Here is an 18,714-nt window from a genome sequence, read left to right on the forward strand (position 1 = left end):
TACTGCTTTCCTGCTCAACCCCATATGCAATTAATTGCTACTCATCATCTTGCACTAAGTGGCTCTATCATGCTGAAATAACTCAGCTGACTCCTCTATGTCAGTTGCGAAGCAATGGCCAGAGTACTTGTGGTTGAGAAGGTATAGCAAGATGCTAATGAGGATTTCATCACTCTCTTCTGTCTCCTAGGCTCAGAATAGCTTGAAGGCTTGGTTAGCCTCTCCATCACTTTCTGCACGTGCTCTAGGTGTATTGCATGCCCACTGCCTCTGATGCTGCACCTCTACCACTGCCTTGGTCTGTGGATAGCGATGCTGCTCACTCACTGATAGCTATGTCTGCTTCTCCCTTTGGGCCTTCTAGGTGTGATGTTAACATGGGGCTTATTTCATACTTTTTTGGCATCTACAGCAAGAGCTTTATGTGGGGGATGTGGTGCATTGGTTGCACTGGAAACTGTAGTGCTTTTATGGAACAAATTGCACCACAATAATATATTGTGCTCCCCATATTATTCTACGTTCCACTATAAAGCAATAAATGAGCAGACGTAAAAGCTTATATATGCATATATATGTATATGAAATACCTCAGACATCTAAATATTAATTCGAATGGAAATGCACTGGAAACTGTGGTGCTTTTATGCACTAAACTTCACAATAAAATGCTGTTCTGCTCATATTATTCTACATTATACTTTAAAGCAATACATGTACAGCTGTACATGCCTTTATATACATATATATGATTGAATTAATATACAGATGTCTGAGTTATTTAAATAGAAACAGCTTTTTTTCTGAAAATGTTCAGATGTCTATTAGGTTTATTTTTAATAAAGCATTATTTGAAACAGAACATTACAACATTTATTGCTATAATTAATGAGTCTTATATGATACTGCACGATATGTAAGTCCTTAGCAAACCTATTAAGCAAATGTTTCTGTGGTGCATTCAGTAAGGTGATTGCTTTCTACTGTTAGGACAAGATGTTGCTGTTGCAAATTTGAATCCCTGTAACATTGTGTTTCTCAAATAATGTAAAAGGAGCTTGAGGAAAAATATTAGCCATCAAAGCCATGTGTATGTTGTACATAAAATAGAGATTTCCATCAGTGTCATACCTTATTTGTCCCAAAATCCAGCTCTTCCAGTACTTTTTTTCGTAACGCATTTTATTGTGTATCCATGATAAAGCTGCTACTACAACAGATCAGCATAGCGGATAAAAGTGAACATTACAACTGACATGTTTGGCATAGAATACTTACAAAATATGGTGTGGACTTAAAAAAAAGACGTCTGTTGATTCAGTTTGATTTGAAGAGACAGTGGGTCTGCGGAGTCATACTTTTTTTAAAATAAATTGCACCAAAAACTTCACATCCAACACATTTCCAGATACTTGCTCCCCCACCGCATGCTGTTATTACTTATTAGATTATTTAAATTTTTAACTAAAACAGTGTCACTGATACAGTACATAATCTGGGTATGGTGTTCTGCCAATCATCATGATGTAGTAGAGGGGTGAACACAACACAATATTATGATCAGATCCTAGGCTGCATATTAGCTTCTTTCTCAATGCAAAATAAAGACATCAACATGCCAGTTTGTTGATTTGGGCGTATTAAAGCCTACCCTGATTTTCAACATGAGAGTGATTTCCATGTAATGATGTGACCAAAACGTGACTCTGGTGGGACTCGAACCCACAACCTTTCAACAGCTATCTATTATGCCTACAGAGCCAGCTGCCTTTCTGCTGTTATAACTACTTATACCACTTACATGGCATGTGAGCACTTTCGCTAAAGGAGACTTCTTATTGCCCTGCAGTCCTACAGCCTATGAAGTCAATTTAACTGACAATTGTGCGGTCATACAACGCTGTACCCAAACAAAATTAACGTTCTTCTTTTTCCACAAATAGAGCTTTCTTTTGGTAGTATTTGATCACCTCTTTTTATTTTTTGCGCTATAAACAAAAAAAGAGCGACAATTTTGAAAAAAAGACAAAACAATATTATAGCAAAAAGTAAAAAATAAATATCCCCCCGAAAAAAACTCTGGTGCAACTTGAACCCACAACCTTTGAATAGCTACATATGTCTAGAAGGCCAATGCACTATTCATTGCATTACACAGCTCAGCAGTTCTTCTGCTTTTGTACCAACTTATACCACTTACATAGCTTGTGAGTACTTTTGCTCAAGGCAGCTTCTTATTGCTCTGCAATGCTACAGCCTATGAAGTATTTTAACCTTCTTGTTTAAAGTATGCGATCTTTATTTTTTATAAAACGTAGTTGCGTTTTGTCGGTCAATTGAATAGTTACCTGAATTGTTTGACTAGAGGGTGACAAAATCAGACCACCCCTGTCTGTGATGCCAGGGAAATTGGAACATTTTTCCACCCACTGACCAGACAGACAACGATTTTACCAGAAGTGAGGAAAAATCTGTAACAACAAGAAAGGGAAATTATGGTAAGTATTTACACAAATTTTCCAGTCGTCTGTGGGTGGCCCTGCAATTGCAAGAAAACCCCATCCCCATATTGAAGTGAATAGGTGGTTGTTCACATTACAAATAAATGGGCATCCAGGTTGGCTAGCAATCCAGCTGATATCTAAGATAAGTTCATATAAGCATGTATACAACATAGTGACATTACTAAAATACATGCACAGTTGCACATGGTCATATGTAGAGATATACAGTATGATGGATACTGCTGTTAAATTTATATTCAATGACATGGAAGCAAACCTTTAAAAAAAAAAAAAACAATCAGACCATGTAATATACTATATACACACACTAAAAGTAGAGTTTCTCTTTAATGTTGATATCATTTGCCTTTTTAATCCCAAGAGACAGTTGTTAGGCTAGGCTTACATCTTTGAGATTCTGTGTTTATTCTACCGTGTTTCCCCGAAAATAAGCCCGGGTCTTATATTAATTTTGACAACAAAAGAAAGAGTAGGGCTTATTTTCGGGGTAGGTCTTATCATGCCATGTGCTGTCTCTCTCCCTCCCTGCCTGTCACGAATCCCCTGTGTAAAAGTGCTTGTAGAATGTTGGTATCACACAATGCAAAACTGCTGCATGCTGAGATGTAGTGCCACATACCTTCTTATATCGCCTGTGACACGCCGGAGGTCTGCAGAGGAAGGGGGGCCCGAGATCCCCCGCTGACATCTCGGAGAGGGAGAGATTAGCTGAGCAGCTCATCACTTCCTTAACCCGCCGGATCTCTGCACAGGGTGGGGGGCCGAGATCCCCCGCTGACATCTTGGAGAGGGAGAGATTAGCTGAGTGCAGCTCGTCACTTCCTTAGCCTGCTGAACCTCTCCTCCCTGCTCCGAGCACTGTAGGGGGGCAAAATCCCCCACTGACAGCTGGGAGGAGAGGAACAGATCAGCTGATCGCAGAGCGGCTGTATTCCGAAGGTACTTGGCACAATTGACACACACAGTCTACACTATACACTACTGCAACGGAGTTAGTGTATACACTATTCGCACAAGCACTCTACACTAGGGCTTATTTTCGGGGTAGGGCTTATTTTGCAGCCCTTCCCAAAAATCGCAGTAGGTCTTATTTTCGGAGTAGGTCTTATTTTCGGGGAAACACGGTATTGTAGCCCAGTGTTTAGCTGGCAAGAAAGGATCAGATACAGAGACACTGTGCTGCTACTGCTCTGTGTGTGTCCATACAAGATATCCATACTGATATAGCCAACGCTGTTCTGCTTAGGGTCCACCAGAGGTAGCCTGTTTGATATGAATTACCAGAGAGTCTCTGGTGCAAGATTATAATGGATTGTGGGATTTTGAGTTCACTGGAAGGACTTGGCTGTTGCTGTAGACGAGCTGAAGGACTACTAGTATTCCCAATGGTGGGACATAAAGGGGTAGAGTAGATATAGTTTTTTCCGAGCAATAAAATGAAAAGCTCTCTTTCTGAGAAGACCAGAGCAGAGAGAGTGGGAGACCATTATCTAGAGCAGGGGTCTTAAACTGGCGGCCCTCCAGCTGTTGTGAAACTACAAGTCCCATGAGGCATTGCAAGGCTGACAGTTATAGTATGACTCCCCCAGGCAGAGGCATGCTGGGACTTGTAGTTTTGCAACAGGTCTTGGACCTTGTCATTCACGTCCTCTCCTCCTTCCCCCCGCTGCTCTCTGGGAGACACACAAAGGTCGCAGAAGACAGCAGAATCATTCAAAAAGTGCAGTGCGACTTGCACATGCGCAGTAGGAAACAGGCTGTGAAGCCACAAGGCTCCTGCACCCGAAGCTGATGAATGGGTGCCGATATCGTGGACTCCCTGGACAGGTAAGTGTCCTTATATTAAAAGTCAGCAGCTACAGTATTTGTAGCTGCTGATTTAACTTTTTTTTTACTACAGGCTGGAACTCTGCTTTAAGAGATTATTTAAATTTGGATCTGCAACAGTGCCAGTGATACAATAGTAGGGTCACATAATCTGGGTATGGTGTTCTGTCAATCACCATGATGTAGTGGTGGGGTGGACACAGAGACTATACGAAACCAGACTGCATATTTGCTCATTTCTCAATGCAAACTAAGGATGTTAAAGAGCCAGTTGGTTTCAGTTGAGTGAAGATTTTCAATATGAGAGGAGTATCCATATAATAGTGTGTTACTACTTTGATTTATGTATTTGACCAAAACACGACTCTGGTGGGACTCGAACCCACAACCTTTGAATTACTACACGTTCTAGAAGTCCAATGCGCTATCCATTGCGCCACAGAGCCAGCTACTCACTTGCTGTTGTGACCAGTTCCTGGGCCTGATCTCTCAACTTTTCAGAGGCTACAATTTAAATGCTAAGCTAATATATAACACGAATTACGAGTAAGTTATATAAAACTTCACTTTTGTTAAAAGAAGCTTCTACTTACTCTGCAGTACTACATCCTATGGAGTATATCAGCCTCCTAGTTTAGGCTCTACAACCTTTCTTTTTTATTACTTAGTTCTGTTTTGTCCATTAGTTGAACAGTTACCTGAATTATTCCACTGGAGGTTGATAATTCCAGACCACCTGTTTCTGTAACACCAGGAAAACTGGGAAATTGTCTAAACAATTAGCCTCGGTTCACACTAGATGTGGTACGAATTCGCAACAAATTCGCTGCAGATTCTCACCGCATCAAAATTGCAAACCAATTGCGTAGTGTATGTTAATTTACTAACCCCCCCAGAAATCAGTTTGCCAAACACAGTGCAATTTGCAGAATCAGATCGCATGGGTGTTCACACCCATGTGATCCAATTCTGGTGCGGACAAAAAAAGGGTCCCACACCAGTTTGGTGCAAATGTGGTGAGATTTGACATACAAATCCATGGCTCAAATTGCACCCCAGAGACACCACATGCAATTCGCACAGGAATGTGCTGCGATTCCTGTGCGAATTACATGGGGTGTCTCGCACCACATCAATGAGAACGCAGGCTTAATGTCGTTTTTCTTTCTGGCACCATGAAGGGCCCCTCAGACCCCCGCCCGGGGCCCTTCCCACTGATCCTGGGGCCCTTTATTCCCGTCAGGGTGGCCCTTTTTTACGGCCCCACAGAGGGACCCTTTCACGTGTTCTTCTCTGAACCCCTTTCCTGCCATCTTGGCGCCCCCATCACGGAGGCGGAACCCCAGTTCCTGGTCAAAAGTGTGACCTTTGTGACCCTGGTAGTTCCGCCACTGGTGTCCGTTTTTATTTTTCTTACATGCAAAAATGCATCCAGAGTGTGTTTTTGTGGTGTAAACTAGCCCTAAATCACTGTGAGCACATGATCAAAAAAGGTCTAGTATGAATATTACCCACATCAACAAGCCAGTTTCCTTTCGTATTAAATATCAGGACAGTCTTCCAAAAAGCTAGAATCAGTAGTTTCTATGCAATGATGTGCTATTCCTATGATTTACGTGTGTGACCAAAACACAACTCTGGTGGGACTCAAACCTACAACCTTTGAAATGCTATATATTCTAGAAGTATAATGCACTATCACTTGTGCCACAGAGCCAGCCATATCACATCTGTGACCTGTGATATGAGACTTTTTATGGTGGGATGGGAAGGAGCCAAATATTTATCCATTCTACCTGTGAGAAGTATAATAAAGCATTCTCAAAATGATTTTGTCTGGGTATACGGTCTCCTAACCTGGTCATGCATGAAGAGAATTTTATCCGGTTCCTGATAAACCAGCAAAAATCCACTCTGTGGGTGTCCCTGGCAGCACTCACCCATCTGTCCTTCTTTGGTGACCATATCCCTCTGGCCCTCATACAGCTTCAATTGTACCTCTTTTTGGTCTGATAGCTCTATACCAAATGTACTATTTTACTTCTAAAAGTGTTATTTTCACTAAGCGTTTTATCCAGCCTCAAATTATATTACAGCATTTTTTATTATGAAAAGTTAATAAAAAAAACAAAAATAAAAGGTAGAAAAATGCTAGTGTGGCCTAGCCAATTATTTTCTGCATATTAGATCTTTGTTGTATGTTTAACCGGGGCCGTGGTAGGAACGTGTCCTTTTAGCACACAGTATGTAGGCAAAGATGTCCCTCTTTAGCATTTCAGAAAGTTGAGCAAAAAATGTCTGACAAAGCGCTGGTTCACACCACAAAAACACCCTCCAGATCCATTCCAGATTTATTTTTGCGTGCGCATTTTAACATGTTCTCGTGCGTTTTTGATAGACGTGCAATTTGTTTGTCAAAATTTGTTAAAAACAATTTCGGAACCAAACTCGTTAATTCGGAAACATCTGAATCAACGAAAATCCGTTTTCCGAATATTCGTAAATGTGCATATTCAAAAATTCTAAATTAGTAATTTTGTATATTCGTAAATTATCAGTAGTAGTAGTAGTATCAGCATATCATTATTCTGGTCTATTCTTTCACCAGGCAGTTAAAAAAGTATATATATTTTTTTTACAATGTAGGGAAAGGCTACACCCCCATAAGATTTTGTCTTGACACTTTTAAGCCAATAACCAAAAATACACCTATAGCCATCTTCATTGTAACTTCTCGAACTTTTTTAATTGTCTTAAATTGGGTATGAGCTGAACATAACCAGGTTCAATCTGATGCAGGTCCAGTGAACGTGACTTAAGTTCAGATCCTGAATCTGAACCCCACTGAGTATAATAGGAGCTGAATCTTTACAAATAAGTAATAGCCATTTTCTGTGCTAATGGGCAAGGGATTACCCGGGGGCATGGGGAGCTAAGCAGTGGCCGGGGCATATGTACCAATACATTTTTGTAAAAATGATTATTCAGCGAGGAGAGGGTCTTTTTAAGTGGCTTAAAGGTGCAGCATTGAAAATACAAAATTTCTTCAAATTACACGCCATAAATTTGTATGTGGTTTCACAGAACATTGAGATTTGCTGGGACAGCTCCAGAGACACTGTATTGTGGTATTACATAATATGCATGTGTAATAATGTTGTAATATTGTTGTTTATTTTTACATTCATTGACTTACATACGGCAGCAACAGTCCAAAATGATTAACTTCAAAATAATAAGGCATAATTAGGTACAATGATTGTTTGGGGCAGCAACAATAGACCACGAATGTGCATTGGAAATAGCTTTATTTTTTTTTATAGTATATACTGTATGTTGCAATACATGTTAGCTATATTGTTCCTGCTAACAGTGTCAATACAAATTGAAAAATAGTGTCAAAAGTCACAGTCACATAGCTTGTGATCATCTTTTCAGCATCACACTGTACTGGGTACAGAGTTTAACAAAATGTCAACCAAGGGTGCACCAAAATCCCTCAAAACCACAAACCTAGATTTCAGAGAGGAGTTAGTTATTATGCAAGCTAAAAAAAATTAGTGTTATGTTTCAGAGACAACAGCCAATCATCTGGTACAGTGGCTGGAGAATATCTAGTTTGATCGGGTTTAGGGGCAGCAATGTAAAAGGGAGAGATGAGTCTTCTTTTTCAAGAAATAGCAGAGGGTGACATTTCAAAGACAGCAGCCACAAATATTGTATGGACTTTCTGCACATTATGCCAGAAACATCAGCAGGTTGAATCATCTTAGTGAATGACTATCCTGTTATGTTTTTTTTTTTTATAAGAGAGAAGTTTGCATTTAGTTATGTATTGCTACAATGATTCATTTATTTGTCCAAAATGTGGCTCAGCCCTACAACCTTTGAGTTACTATGGCTAGAAAACCAGAGAGATTGTTGCTTGTTTAAAACAGTGCCTGACCTAATACTATGTTATATAGTCAGTTCACACCACAGTGTGTGCCCGCATGCATTCATTTCAATGGGCTGCAAAACGCGTGAGAACAGAGGATGTGATTTTTTTTTAAATCATGCTGCATCAAACCGTATAGTACTGTGATACCATATGGTTTGGGGGCCACAAACATGTGCACTTTGCTAGAAGCATTTGGGGTGCCATTAACTGTTAGACACAGCCGGGTGCCATTACTGAGGGCAATGCACAAACCGCTCATAGAAATGCCTGTTTTGCGCACCACAAGCGGTGTAAGTGGGCCATTAGAGATGTTACCAAAAACTCTGGTGATATTTGAACCCACTGTTGAATTACTACACTTTCTACTGCACCACAGAGCCATATGTTAAAAATGTCCCACATAGCTGAGCCTTGGGGTGTGGACCAAAGGATAAAAGTACCTTGTCTCATGGAGCTCTTCCATCCGGTGGAATAGGATGACTACTTCTTCCACTCCTCTGTGACCTGCCTCTGGATGACACCCTGCCTCGTGATGTTGTACCTCTTTCTTTTTCCTCTTCTGCTATATCTGGCGCCCTCCTCATATCTTCATCATTCTAGCCAACTTGGCAGTAGACTACAGCTGTAGGAACATCTGTGCCAATTTGTTTTCCAAGCCAAACCTTCCTCCATGCACCTACTGCTTTCCTGCTCAACCCCATATGCAATTAATTGCTACTCATCATATTGCACCAAGTGGCTATATCGTGCTGAAATAACTCAGCTGACTCCTCTATGTCAGTTGCGAGGCAATGGCCAGAGTACTTGTGGTTGAGAAGGCATAACAAGATGCTAATGAGGATTTCATCACTCTCTTCTGTCTCCTAGGCTCAGAAAAGCTTGAAGGCTTGGTTAGCCTCCCCACAACTTTCTGCACGTGCTCTAGGTGTATTGCATGCCCACTGCCTCTGATGCTGCACCTCTACCACTGCCTTGGCCTGTGGATAGCAATGCTGCTCACTCACTGATGGCTACGTCTGCTTCTCCCCTTGGGCCTTCTAGGTGTGATGTTAACACGGGGCTTATTTCATACTTTTTTGGCATCTGCAGCAAGAGCTTTATGTGGGATATGTGGTGCATTGGTTGCACTGGAAACTGTAGTGCTTTTATGGAACAAATTGCATCACAATAATATATATTGTGCTCCCCGTATTATTCTACGTTCCACTATAAAGCAATACATGCGCAGACGTAAAAGCTTATATATGCATATATATGTATATGAAATACCTCAGACATCTGAATATTAATTCAAATGGAAATTCACTGGAAACTGTGGTGCTTTTATGCACTAAACTTCACAATAATATGCTGTTCTGCTCATATTATTCTACGCTCTACTTTAAAGCAATATATGTGCAGCTGTAAATGCCTTTATATACATATATATGATTAAATACCTCAGACATCTGTATTTTAATTCAAATAGAAACAGACATCTGAACATTTTCAGAAAAAAAGCTATTAGGTTTACTTTTAATAAAGCGTTATTTGAATCAGAACATTACAACATTTATTGCTATAATGAATGAGTCTTATATGATACTGTACAATATGTAAGTCCTTAGCAAGACTCCTAAGCAAATGTTTCTGTGGTGCATTCAGTAAGGTGATTGCTTTCTACTATCAGGAGTAGATGTCACTGTTGCAAGTTTGAATCCCTGTGACATTGTGTTTCTCAAATAATGTAAAAGGAGTGTGAGGAAAAATATTAGCCATCAAAGCCATGTGTATGTTGCAAGTAGAAATTTCTATCAATTATTTGTCCCAAAATCCAGCACTTCTAGTACTTTTTTCATAAAGCACTTTATTGTGTATCCGTGATAAGCCATACTTTTTTTTAAATAAATCGCACCAAAAACTTCACATCCAACACATTTCCAAATACTTGCTTCCCCACCGCATGCTGTTATTACCAATTAGATTATTTAAATTTTTAACTAAAACAGTGTCAATGATACAATACGTAATCTGGGTATGGTGTTCTGCCAATCACCATGATGTAGTAGAGGGGTGAACACAACACAATATTATGATCAGATCCTAGGCTGCATATTAGCTTCTTTCTCAATGCAAAATAAAGACCTCAACATGCCAGTTTGTTGATTTGGGCGTATTAAAGCCTACCCTGATTTTCAACATGAGAGTGATTTCCATGTAATGATGTGACCAAAACATGACTCTGGTGGGACTCGAACCCACAACCTTTCAACAGCTATCTATTATGCCTACAGAGCCAGGTGCCTTTCTGCTTTTATAACTACTTATACCACTTACATGGCATGTGAGCACTTTCGCTAAAGGAGACTTCTTTTTGCTCTGCAGTCCTACAGCCTATGAAGTCAATTTAACTGACAATTGTGCGGTCATACAACGCTGTACCCAAACAAAATTAACGTTCTTCTTTTTCCACAAATAGAGCTTTCTTTTGGTAGTATTTGATCACCTCTTTTTATTTTTTGCGCTATAAACAAAAAAAGAGCGACAATTTTGAAAAAAAACAAAACAATATTATAGCAAAAAGTAAAAAATAAATATCCCCCCCGAAAAAAACTCTGGTGCAACTTGAACCCACAACCTTTGAATAGCTACATATGTCTAGAAGGCCAATGCACTATCCATTGCATTACACAGCTCAGCAGTTGTTCTGCTTTTGTACCAACTTATACCACTTACATAGCTTGTGAGTACTTTTGCTCAAGGCAGCTTCTTATTGCTCTGCAATGCTACAGCCTATGAAGTATTTTAACCTTCTTGTTTAAAGTATGCGATCTTTATTTTTTATAAAACTTAGTTGCGTTTTGTCTGTCAATTGAATAGTTACCTGAATTGTTTGACTAGAGGGTGACAAAATCAGACCACCCCTGTCTGTGATGCCAGGGAAATTGGAAAATTTGTGTAAATACTTACCATATTTTCCCTTTCTTGTTGTTACAGATTTTTCCTCACTTCTGGTAAAATCGTTGTCTGTCTGGTCAGTGGGTGGAAAAATGTTCCAGTCGTCTGTGGGTGGCCCTGCAATTGCAAGAAAACCCCATCCCCATATTGAAGTGAATAGGTGGTTGTTCACATTTCAAATAAATGGGCATCCAGGTTGGCTAGCAATCCAGCTGATATCTAAGATAAGTTCATATAAACATGTATACAACATAGTGACATTACTAAAATACATGCACAGTTGCACATGGTCATATGTAGAGATATACAGTATGATGGATACTGCTGATAAATGTATATTCAATGACATAGAAGCAAACCTTTAAAGAGAAACTCCACTTTTAGTGTGTGTATATAATATATTACATGGTCTGATTGTTTTTTTTTTTTTTTTTTTAATGTTGATATCATTTGCCTTTTTAATCCCAAGAGACAGTTGTTAGGCTAGGCTTACATCTTTGAAATTCTGTGTTTATTCTACCGTGTTTCCCCAAAAATAAGCCCGGGTCTTGTATTAATTTTGACAACAAAAGAAAGAGTAGGGCTTATTTTCGGGGTAGGTCTTATCATGCCATGTGCTGTCTCCCTCCCTGCCTGTCACGAATCCCCTGTGTAAAAGTGCTTGTAGAATGTTGGTATCACACAATACAAAAGTGCCGCATGCTGAGATGTAGTGCCACATACCTTCTTATATCGCCTGTGACACGCCGGAGGTCTGCAGAGGAAGGGGGGCCCGAGATCCCCCGCTGACATCTCGGAGAGGGAGAGATTAGCTGAGCAGCTCATCACTTCCTTAACCCGCCGGAGCTCTGCACAGGGAGAGGGGCCGAGATCCCCCGCTGACATCTTGGAGAGGGAGAGATTAGCTGAGTGCAGCTCGTCACTTCCTTAGCCTGCCGAACCTCTCCTCCCTGCTCCGAGCACTGTAGGGGGGCAAAATCCCCCGCTGACAGCTGGGAGGAGAGGAACAGATCAGCTGATCGCAGAGCGGCTGTATTCCAAAGGTACTTGGCACAATTGACACACACAGTCTACACTATACACTACTGCAACGGAGTTAGTGTATACACTATTCGCACAAGCACTCTACACTAGGGCTTATTTTCGGGGTAGGGCTTATTTTGCAGCCCTTCCCAAAAATCGCAGTAGGTCTTATTTTCGGAGTAGGTCTTATTTTCGGGGAAACACGGTATTGTAGCCCAGTGTTTAGCTGGCAAGAAAGGAGCAGATACAGAGACACTGTGCTGCTACTGCTCTGTGTGTGTCCATACAAGATATCCATACTGATATAGACAACGCTGTTCTACTTAGGGTCCACCAGAGGTAGCCTGTTTGATATGAATTACCAGAGAGACTCTGGTGCAAGATTATAATGGATTGTGGGATTTTGAGTTCACTGGAAGGACTTGGCTGTTGCTGTAGACGAGCTGAAGGACTACTAGTATTCCCAATGGTGGGACATAAAGGGGAAGAGTAGATATAGTTTTTTCCGAGCAATAAAATGAAAAGCTCTCTTTCTGTGAGAAAACCAGAGCAGAGAGAGTGGGACACCAATATCTAGAGCAGGGGTCTTAAACTGACGGCCCTCCAGCTGTTGTGAAACTACAAGTCCCATGAGGCATTGCAAGGCTGACAGTTATAGTATGACTCCCCCAGGCAGAGGCATGATGGGACTTGTAGTTTTGCAACAGGTCTTGGACCTTGTCATTCACGTCCTCTCCTCCTTCCCCCCGCTGCTCTCTGGGAGACACACAAAGGTCGCAGAAGACAGCAGAATCATTCAAAAAGTGCAGTGCGTCTCGCACATGCGCAGTAGGAAACCGGGTGCAGGTGCCTTGTGGCTTCACAGCCTAAGCTGATGAATGGGTCGGCTTCGGGTGCCGATATCGTGTACTCCCTGGACAGGTAAGTGTCCTTATATTAAAAGCCAGCAGCTACAGTATTTGTAGCTGCTGATTTAACTTTTTTTTTACTACAGGCTGGAACTCTGCTTTAAGAGATTATTTAAATTTGTATCTGCAACAGTGTCAGTGATATAATAGTAGGGTCACATAATCTGGGTATGGTGTTCTGTCAATCACCATGATGTAGTGGTGGGGTGGACACAGAGACTATACGAAACCAGACTGCATATTTGGTCATTTCTCAATGCAAACTAAGGATGTTAAAGAGCCAGTTGGTTTCAGTTGAGTGAATATTTTCAATATGAGAGGAGTATCCATATAATAGTGTGTTACTACTTTGATTTATGTATTTGACCAAAACACGACTCTGGTGGGACTCGAACCCACAACCTTTGAATTACTACACGTTCTAGAAGTCCAATGCGCTATCCATTGCGCCACAGAGCCAGCTACTCACTTGCTGTTGTGACCAGTTCCTGGGCCTGATCTCTCAACTTTTCAGAGGCTACAATTTAAATGCTAAGCCAATATATAACACAAACTACAAGCAAGTTATACAAAACTTCACTTTAGTTAAAGGAAGCTTCTACTTACTCTGCAGTACTACATCCTATGGAGTATATCAGCCTCCTAGTTTAGGCTCTACAACCTTTCTTTTTTATTACTTAGTTCTGTTTTGTCCATTAGTTGAACAGTTACCTGAATTATTCCACTGGAGGTTGATAATACCAGACCACCTGTTTCTGTAACACCAGGAAAACTGGGAAATTGTCTAAACAATTAGCCTCGGTTCACACTAGATGTGGTGCGAATTCGCAACAAATTCACTGCAGATTCTCACCGCATCAAAATTGCAAACCCATCCATGCGAACCAATTGGATAGTGTATGCTAATTTAACTAACCCCCCCCACAATCAGTTTGCCAAACACAGTGCAATTTGCAGAATCAGATTGCATGGGTGTTCACACCCATGTGATCCAATTCTATTGCGGACAAAAAAAGGGTCCTACACCAGTTTTGTGCAAATGTGGTGTGGTTTGACGTACAAATCCATGGCACAAATTGCACCCCAGAGACACCACGTGCAATTTGCACAGGAATGTGCTGCGATTTCTGTGCGAATTGCATGCGGTGTCTCGCACCACATCAATGAGAACGCAGGCTTACTGTAGTTTTTCTTTCTGGCACCATGAAGGGCCCCCCTGACCCCCACCCGGGGCCCTTCCCACTGATCCTGGGGCCCTTTATTCCTGTCAGGGGGCCCTTGGTTTACGGTCCCGCAGTGGGACCCTTTCACGTGTTCTTCTCTGAACCCCTTTCCTGCCATCTTGGGGCCCTCTCACGGAGGCGGAACCCCAGGTCCTGGTCGAAAGTGTGACCTTTGTGACCCTGATAGTTCTGCCACTGGTGTCCATTTTTATTTTTCTTACATGCAAAAATGCATCCAGAGTGTGTTTTTGTGGTGTGAACTAGCCCTAAATCACTGTGAACACATGATCAAAAAAGGTCTGGTATGAATATTACCCACATCAACAAGCCAGTTTGCTGATTCTAGATTTTTGGAAGACTGTCCTGATATTTAATATGAAAGGAGTTTCTATGTAATGATGTGCTTTTTCTATGATTTACGTGTGTGACCAAAACACAACTCTGGTGGGACTCAAACCTACAACCTTTGAATTGCTACACATTCTAGAAGTATAATGCACTATCCCTTGTGTCACAGAGCCAGCTACAGCATATCTGTGACCAGTGACATGAGACTTTTTATGGTGGGATGGGAAGGAACCAAATATTTATCCATTCTACCTGTGAGAAGTATAATAAAGCATTCTCAAAATGATTTTGTCTGGGTATACGGTCTCCTAACCTGGTCATGCATGGAGAGAATTTTATCCGGTTCCTAATAAACAAGCAAAAATCCACTCTGTGGGTGTCCCTGGCAGCACTCACCCATCTGTCCTTCTTTGGTGACCAAATCCCTCTGGCCCTTATACAGCTTCAATTGTACCTCTTTTTGGTCTGATAGCTCTATACCAAATGTACTATTTTACTTCAAAAATGTTATTTTCACTAAGAGTTTTATCCAGCCTCAAATTATATTACAGCATTTTTTATTATGAAAAGTCAATAAAAAAACAAAAATAAAGGTAAAAAAATGCTAGTGTGGCCTAGCCAATTATTTTCTGCATATTAGATCTTTGTTGTATGTTTAACCGGGGCCGTGGTAGGAATGTGTCCTTTGCCTACATACTGTGTGCTAAAAGATGTCCCTCTTTATCATTTCAGAAGGTTGAGCAAAAAATGTCTGACAAAGCGCTGATTCACACCACAAAAACACCCTCCAGATCCATTCCAGATTTATTTTTGCGTGCGCATATTAACACGTTCTCATGCGTTTTTGATAGACATGCAATTTGTTTGCAAATAATCAATTGCCGTCGGCGGCGCCACGCACGCTACGTCACTTCCTGGTATACGGACTGGTGGAACACAGGTAGAGCGCAGAGCACCGCTACTGTCTCCATCCTGCATCTAATGCTTGTTGTTTGTCCAGAGGCTCGACTTTACTTAGGAGCCTGCCATATCTATACACACACTGTAGTTTATGGCATTTGGAGTGCCTAATTGAAAGTTTCTGCCGCTGGACTTTTTTCTTTTATCTATTTTTTATTTGCTTAATGGTTTTTAATAAATTCATCAGACTACACTATGGGAGTCCACATCTTTTTTCTCCTATGAGGGACTCATTAATGATCAGGCTCTAAGCTACCTGAAGATAGAGGCTCATCCTTGGAATCCTATTAACCACGGTGGTGAAGTGATCGCAGCGGTTACATCCATACGCGCATTGCCCCTTTGGGGTGAGTGGATCTGGTGAGTGGGGACCCTTTAGGGGGAGCACAAAGTCACCAGAGGATATTGCGAGCACCCAAGTCACCAATTGAACATTTGTTACATCTTTTGAAGAGTACTAAATGCACATCACATGGACTGTTATATGCACATGTATATTTGAACTTGAACTTTTTCTTATACTTTCTACGGATGCATAGCTTGTCCACACAGTGCGGCTTTATTTAAGTTGCTATTTGCACACGGTGATATATTTATGTTTGTGTTTAATAATTTAATGATTGTATTTTTAATATTTTTAATATTGGTATCAGGCCCCATATTCTGGTAGTTGGAGGCATTACTACCAGGGAACCACTAGGGGAATCACTATAAGGTTACTGCGCAGAGTGTGCCCCACAAATCACTGGGATACCTGGCATGGATCACGTTTAGATATTTAAGTTACTCTAAGAGATTGGGAATTTTCTGTAAGGCCACTTAGATTTACACTTTTATGGCACTTAGTATGCTAATGTATATCACAGGATTATAACTGAGGTTGAGACTATATATATTGCAGGGGATGTTAACATATCACCCAACGACAGATCACAGACACAGCTATATTTGAAACACAGGTATTTTTTGGAGGTGGGATCATATACATTGAGTATAGGTGCGGTACACCCACTGGCAGTGCAGCACTCAGGCCTCTCTTTCTAACCTGTCCACGCCGAAACATTAACCATTTGTAGGGAGCGCCATCTACCCCAATCTATTGTTTGCGTTTGCCTGGAGACCCCCTAGGGGAATTTTGACAAACTCGTTAATTCGGAAACATCAGAATCAACGAAAATCCATTTTCCGAATATTCGTAAATGTGCATGTAGCGCTGGTAGATTTGCGATCTACCATCTGATAGGTAAATTTAGTAAATTGCTCGTTAGGGGGAGTTAGATTTGCCTCTGTTCCAGCTTGGCTGACGTTGCATGTGTTTCCATACTGAGCCGGCGGGTGTCGTTGTTACTATCTGCTAGTGTTGGAAAGGCAACGTGTCAAAGCGTATGGGTGCTCTTCTGTCCTGCAGACAACTCGGTGGAGGTGGTCCTCCGAGTTGCATTCTGGGAGAGGGTATTTATGGGACAGACGCCATGTTTTAGGGACGTTTTTACAGCCACCTGCTGGCCCTCCTGGCCGACAGGTATGTGTTAGAGTGCTACCTCGTGGTCCGGAGGCCTGCGTCGCTGCGGCGCATGGGTGGGCCCAGAAGCTTGTCTGGGGCCTAACACAGCAGCTGAGGAATGGTCCTGAGCTATCTATCCAGGGTGAAGAAGCTGGACAACCGAGGAGATCCCAGGGGAGGGCCCGCATGGAAAGATCATGCGGAGTGCTGGTCTGGAGAGGGGCCTGGTGACTCGGTTGGAGGACGTATCCTAAAGTAACTTTACAGCATAGTGTTGCCGGGTTTGGCTTAAAGGTTCAAGCACTGTGACTGACATTCACCGCAAAACCAATAGATCCTGTGGCAGAGGATCGTACGGGTTCATCCCAAGCAAGTCTGTGGCAGAGACTTTTGTTCGTGCTACGTACTGACTGCTAGGCAAGTGAGGGAGGCCTATCCAGGCGAGCAAGGAGTGTGTCCCACAAGGGGAGCGCATTCTACTGTAATATTCAACTCTAAAGGACATTTGTCAAGAATCCTACAGAAAGGTATTTGAGCTTCCCTGCAGTTTCCCTTCTGCCTCTTTTCTGCTACTTCCTTCATTTATTGTTCAATAAAGCATTGAAAACGTACTCAAGTGTTGGTGCTTGTATCGTCCGGAGGTAAACTCAACGGAACCCTAGACCCGGTGTCGGTGAAACAGAGGGAAGGAGAGTGAAGGTAACAAGCCCGCTTAAATCAGCAGCTCCGCCAAGAGTTATTGCTATATGCATATTCAAAAATTCTAAATTCGTAATTTTGTATATTCGTAAATTATCATTAGTAGTATCAGCATATCATTATTCTGGGCTATTCTTTCACCAGGCAGTTAAAAAAGTATATACTTTTTTTTTACAATGTAGGGAAAGGCTACACCCCCACACCCCCATAAGATTTTGTCTTGACACTTTTAAGCCAATAACCAACAATATACCTATAGCCGTCTACATTGTAACTTCTCACACTTTTTTAATTGTCTTAAATTGGGTATGAGCTGAGCATTCCCAGGTTCAATCTGATGCAAGTCCAGTGAACGTGACTGAAGTTCAGATCCTGAACCCCACTGAGGTTAATAGGAGCTGAATCTTTACAAATAAGTAATAGCCATTTTCTGTGCTAATGGGCAAGGGATTACCTGGGGGCATGGGGAGCTAAGCAGTGGCCGGGGCATATGTACCAATACATTTTTGTAAAAATGATTATTCAGCGAGGAGAGGGTTTTTTTAAGTGGCTTAAAGGTGCAGCATTGAAAAGATAAAATTTCTTCAAATTATATGCCATAAATTTGTATGTGGTTTCACAGAACATTGAGATTCGCTGGGACAGCTCCAGAGACATTGTATTGTGGTATTACATAATATGCATGTGTAATAATTTTGTTTATTTTTACATTATTCATTGACTTACATACAGCAGCAACAGCCCAAAATGATTAACTTCAAAATAATAAGGCATAATTAGGTACAATGATTTTTTGGGGCACCAACAATAGACCACGAAT

At 41.3% G+C, this 18,714-nt stretch overlaps 2 non-coding genes across 2 annotated transcripts; both read right to left on the reverse strand.

Annotated features, from left to right (window-relative positions):
- Positions 1 to 4,713: 4,713 nt before the first annotated feature.
- TRNAR-UCU (transfer RNA arginine (anticodon UCU)) lies at positions 4,714 to 4,798 on the reverse strand. The gene is given in 2 exon segments: positions 4,714 to 4,749; positions 4,762 to 4,798. It is a non-coding gene; the product is annotated as a tRNA-Arg (tRNA).
- Positions 4,799 to 13,534: 8,736 nt separating this feature from the next.
- TRNAR-UCU (transfer RNA arginine (anticodon UCU)) lies at positions 13,535 to 13,619 on the reverse strand. The gene is given in 2 exon segments: positions 13,535 to 13,570; positions 13,583 to 13,619. It is a non-coding gene; the product is annotated as a tRNA-Arg (tRNA).
- Between the last annotated feature and the right edge of the window lie 5,095 nt (positions 13,620 to 18,714).

Source organism: Aquarana catesbeiana, linkage group LG04 (assembly GCF_042186555.1).
Source record: "Aquarana catesbeiana isolate 2022-GZ linkage group LG04, ASM4218655v1, whole genome shotgun sequence".
NCBI classification, from domain to species: domain Eukaryota; kingdom Metazoa; phylum Chordata; class Amphibia; order Anura; family Ranidae; genus Aquarana; species Aquarana catesbeiana.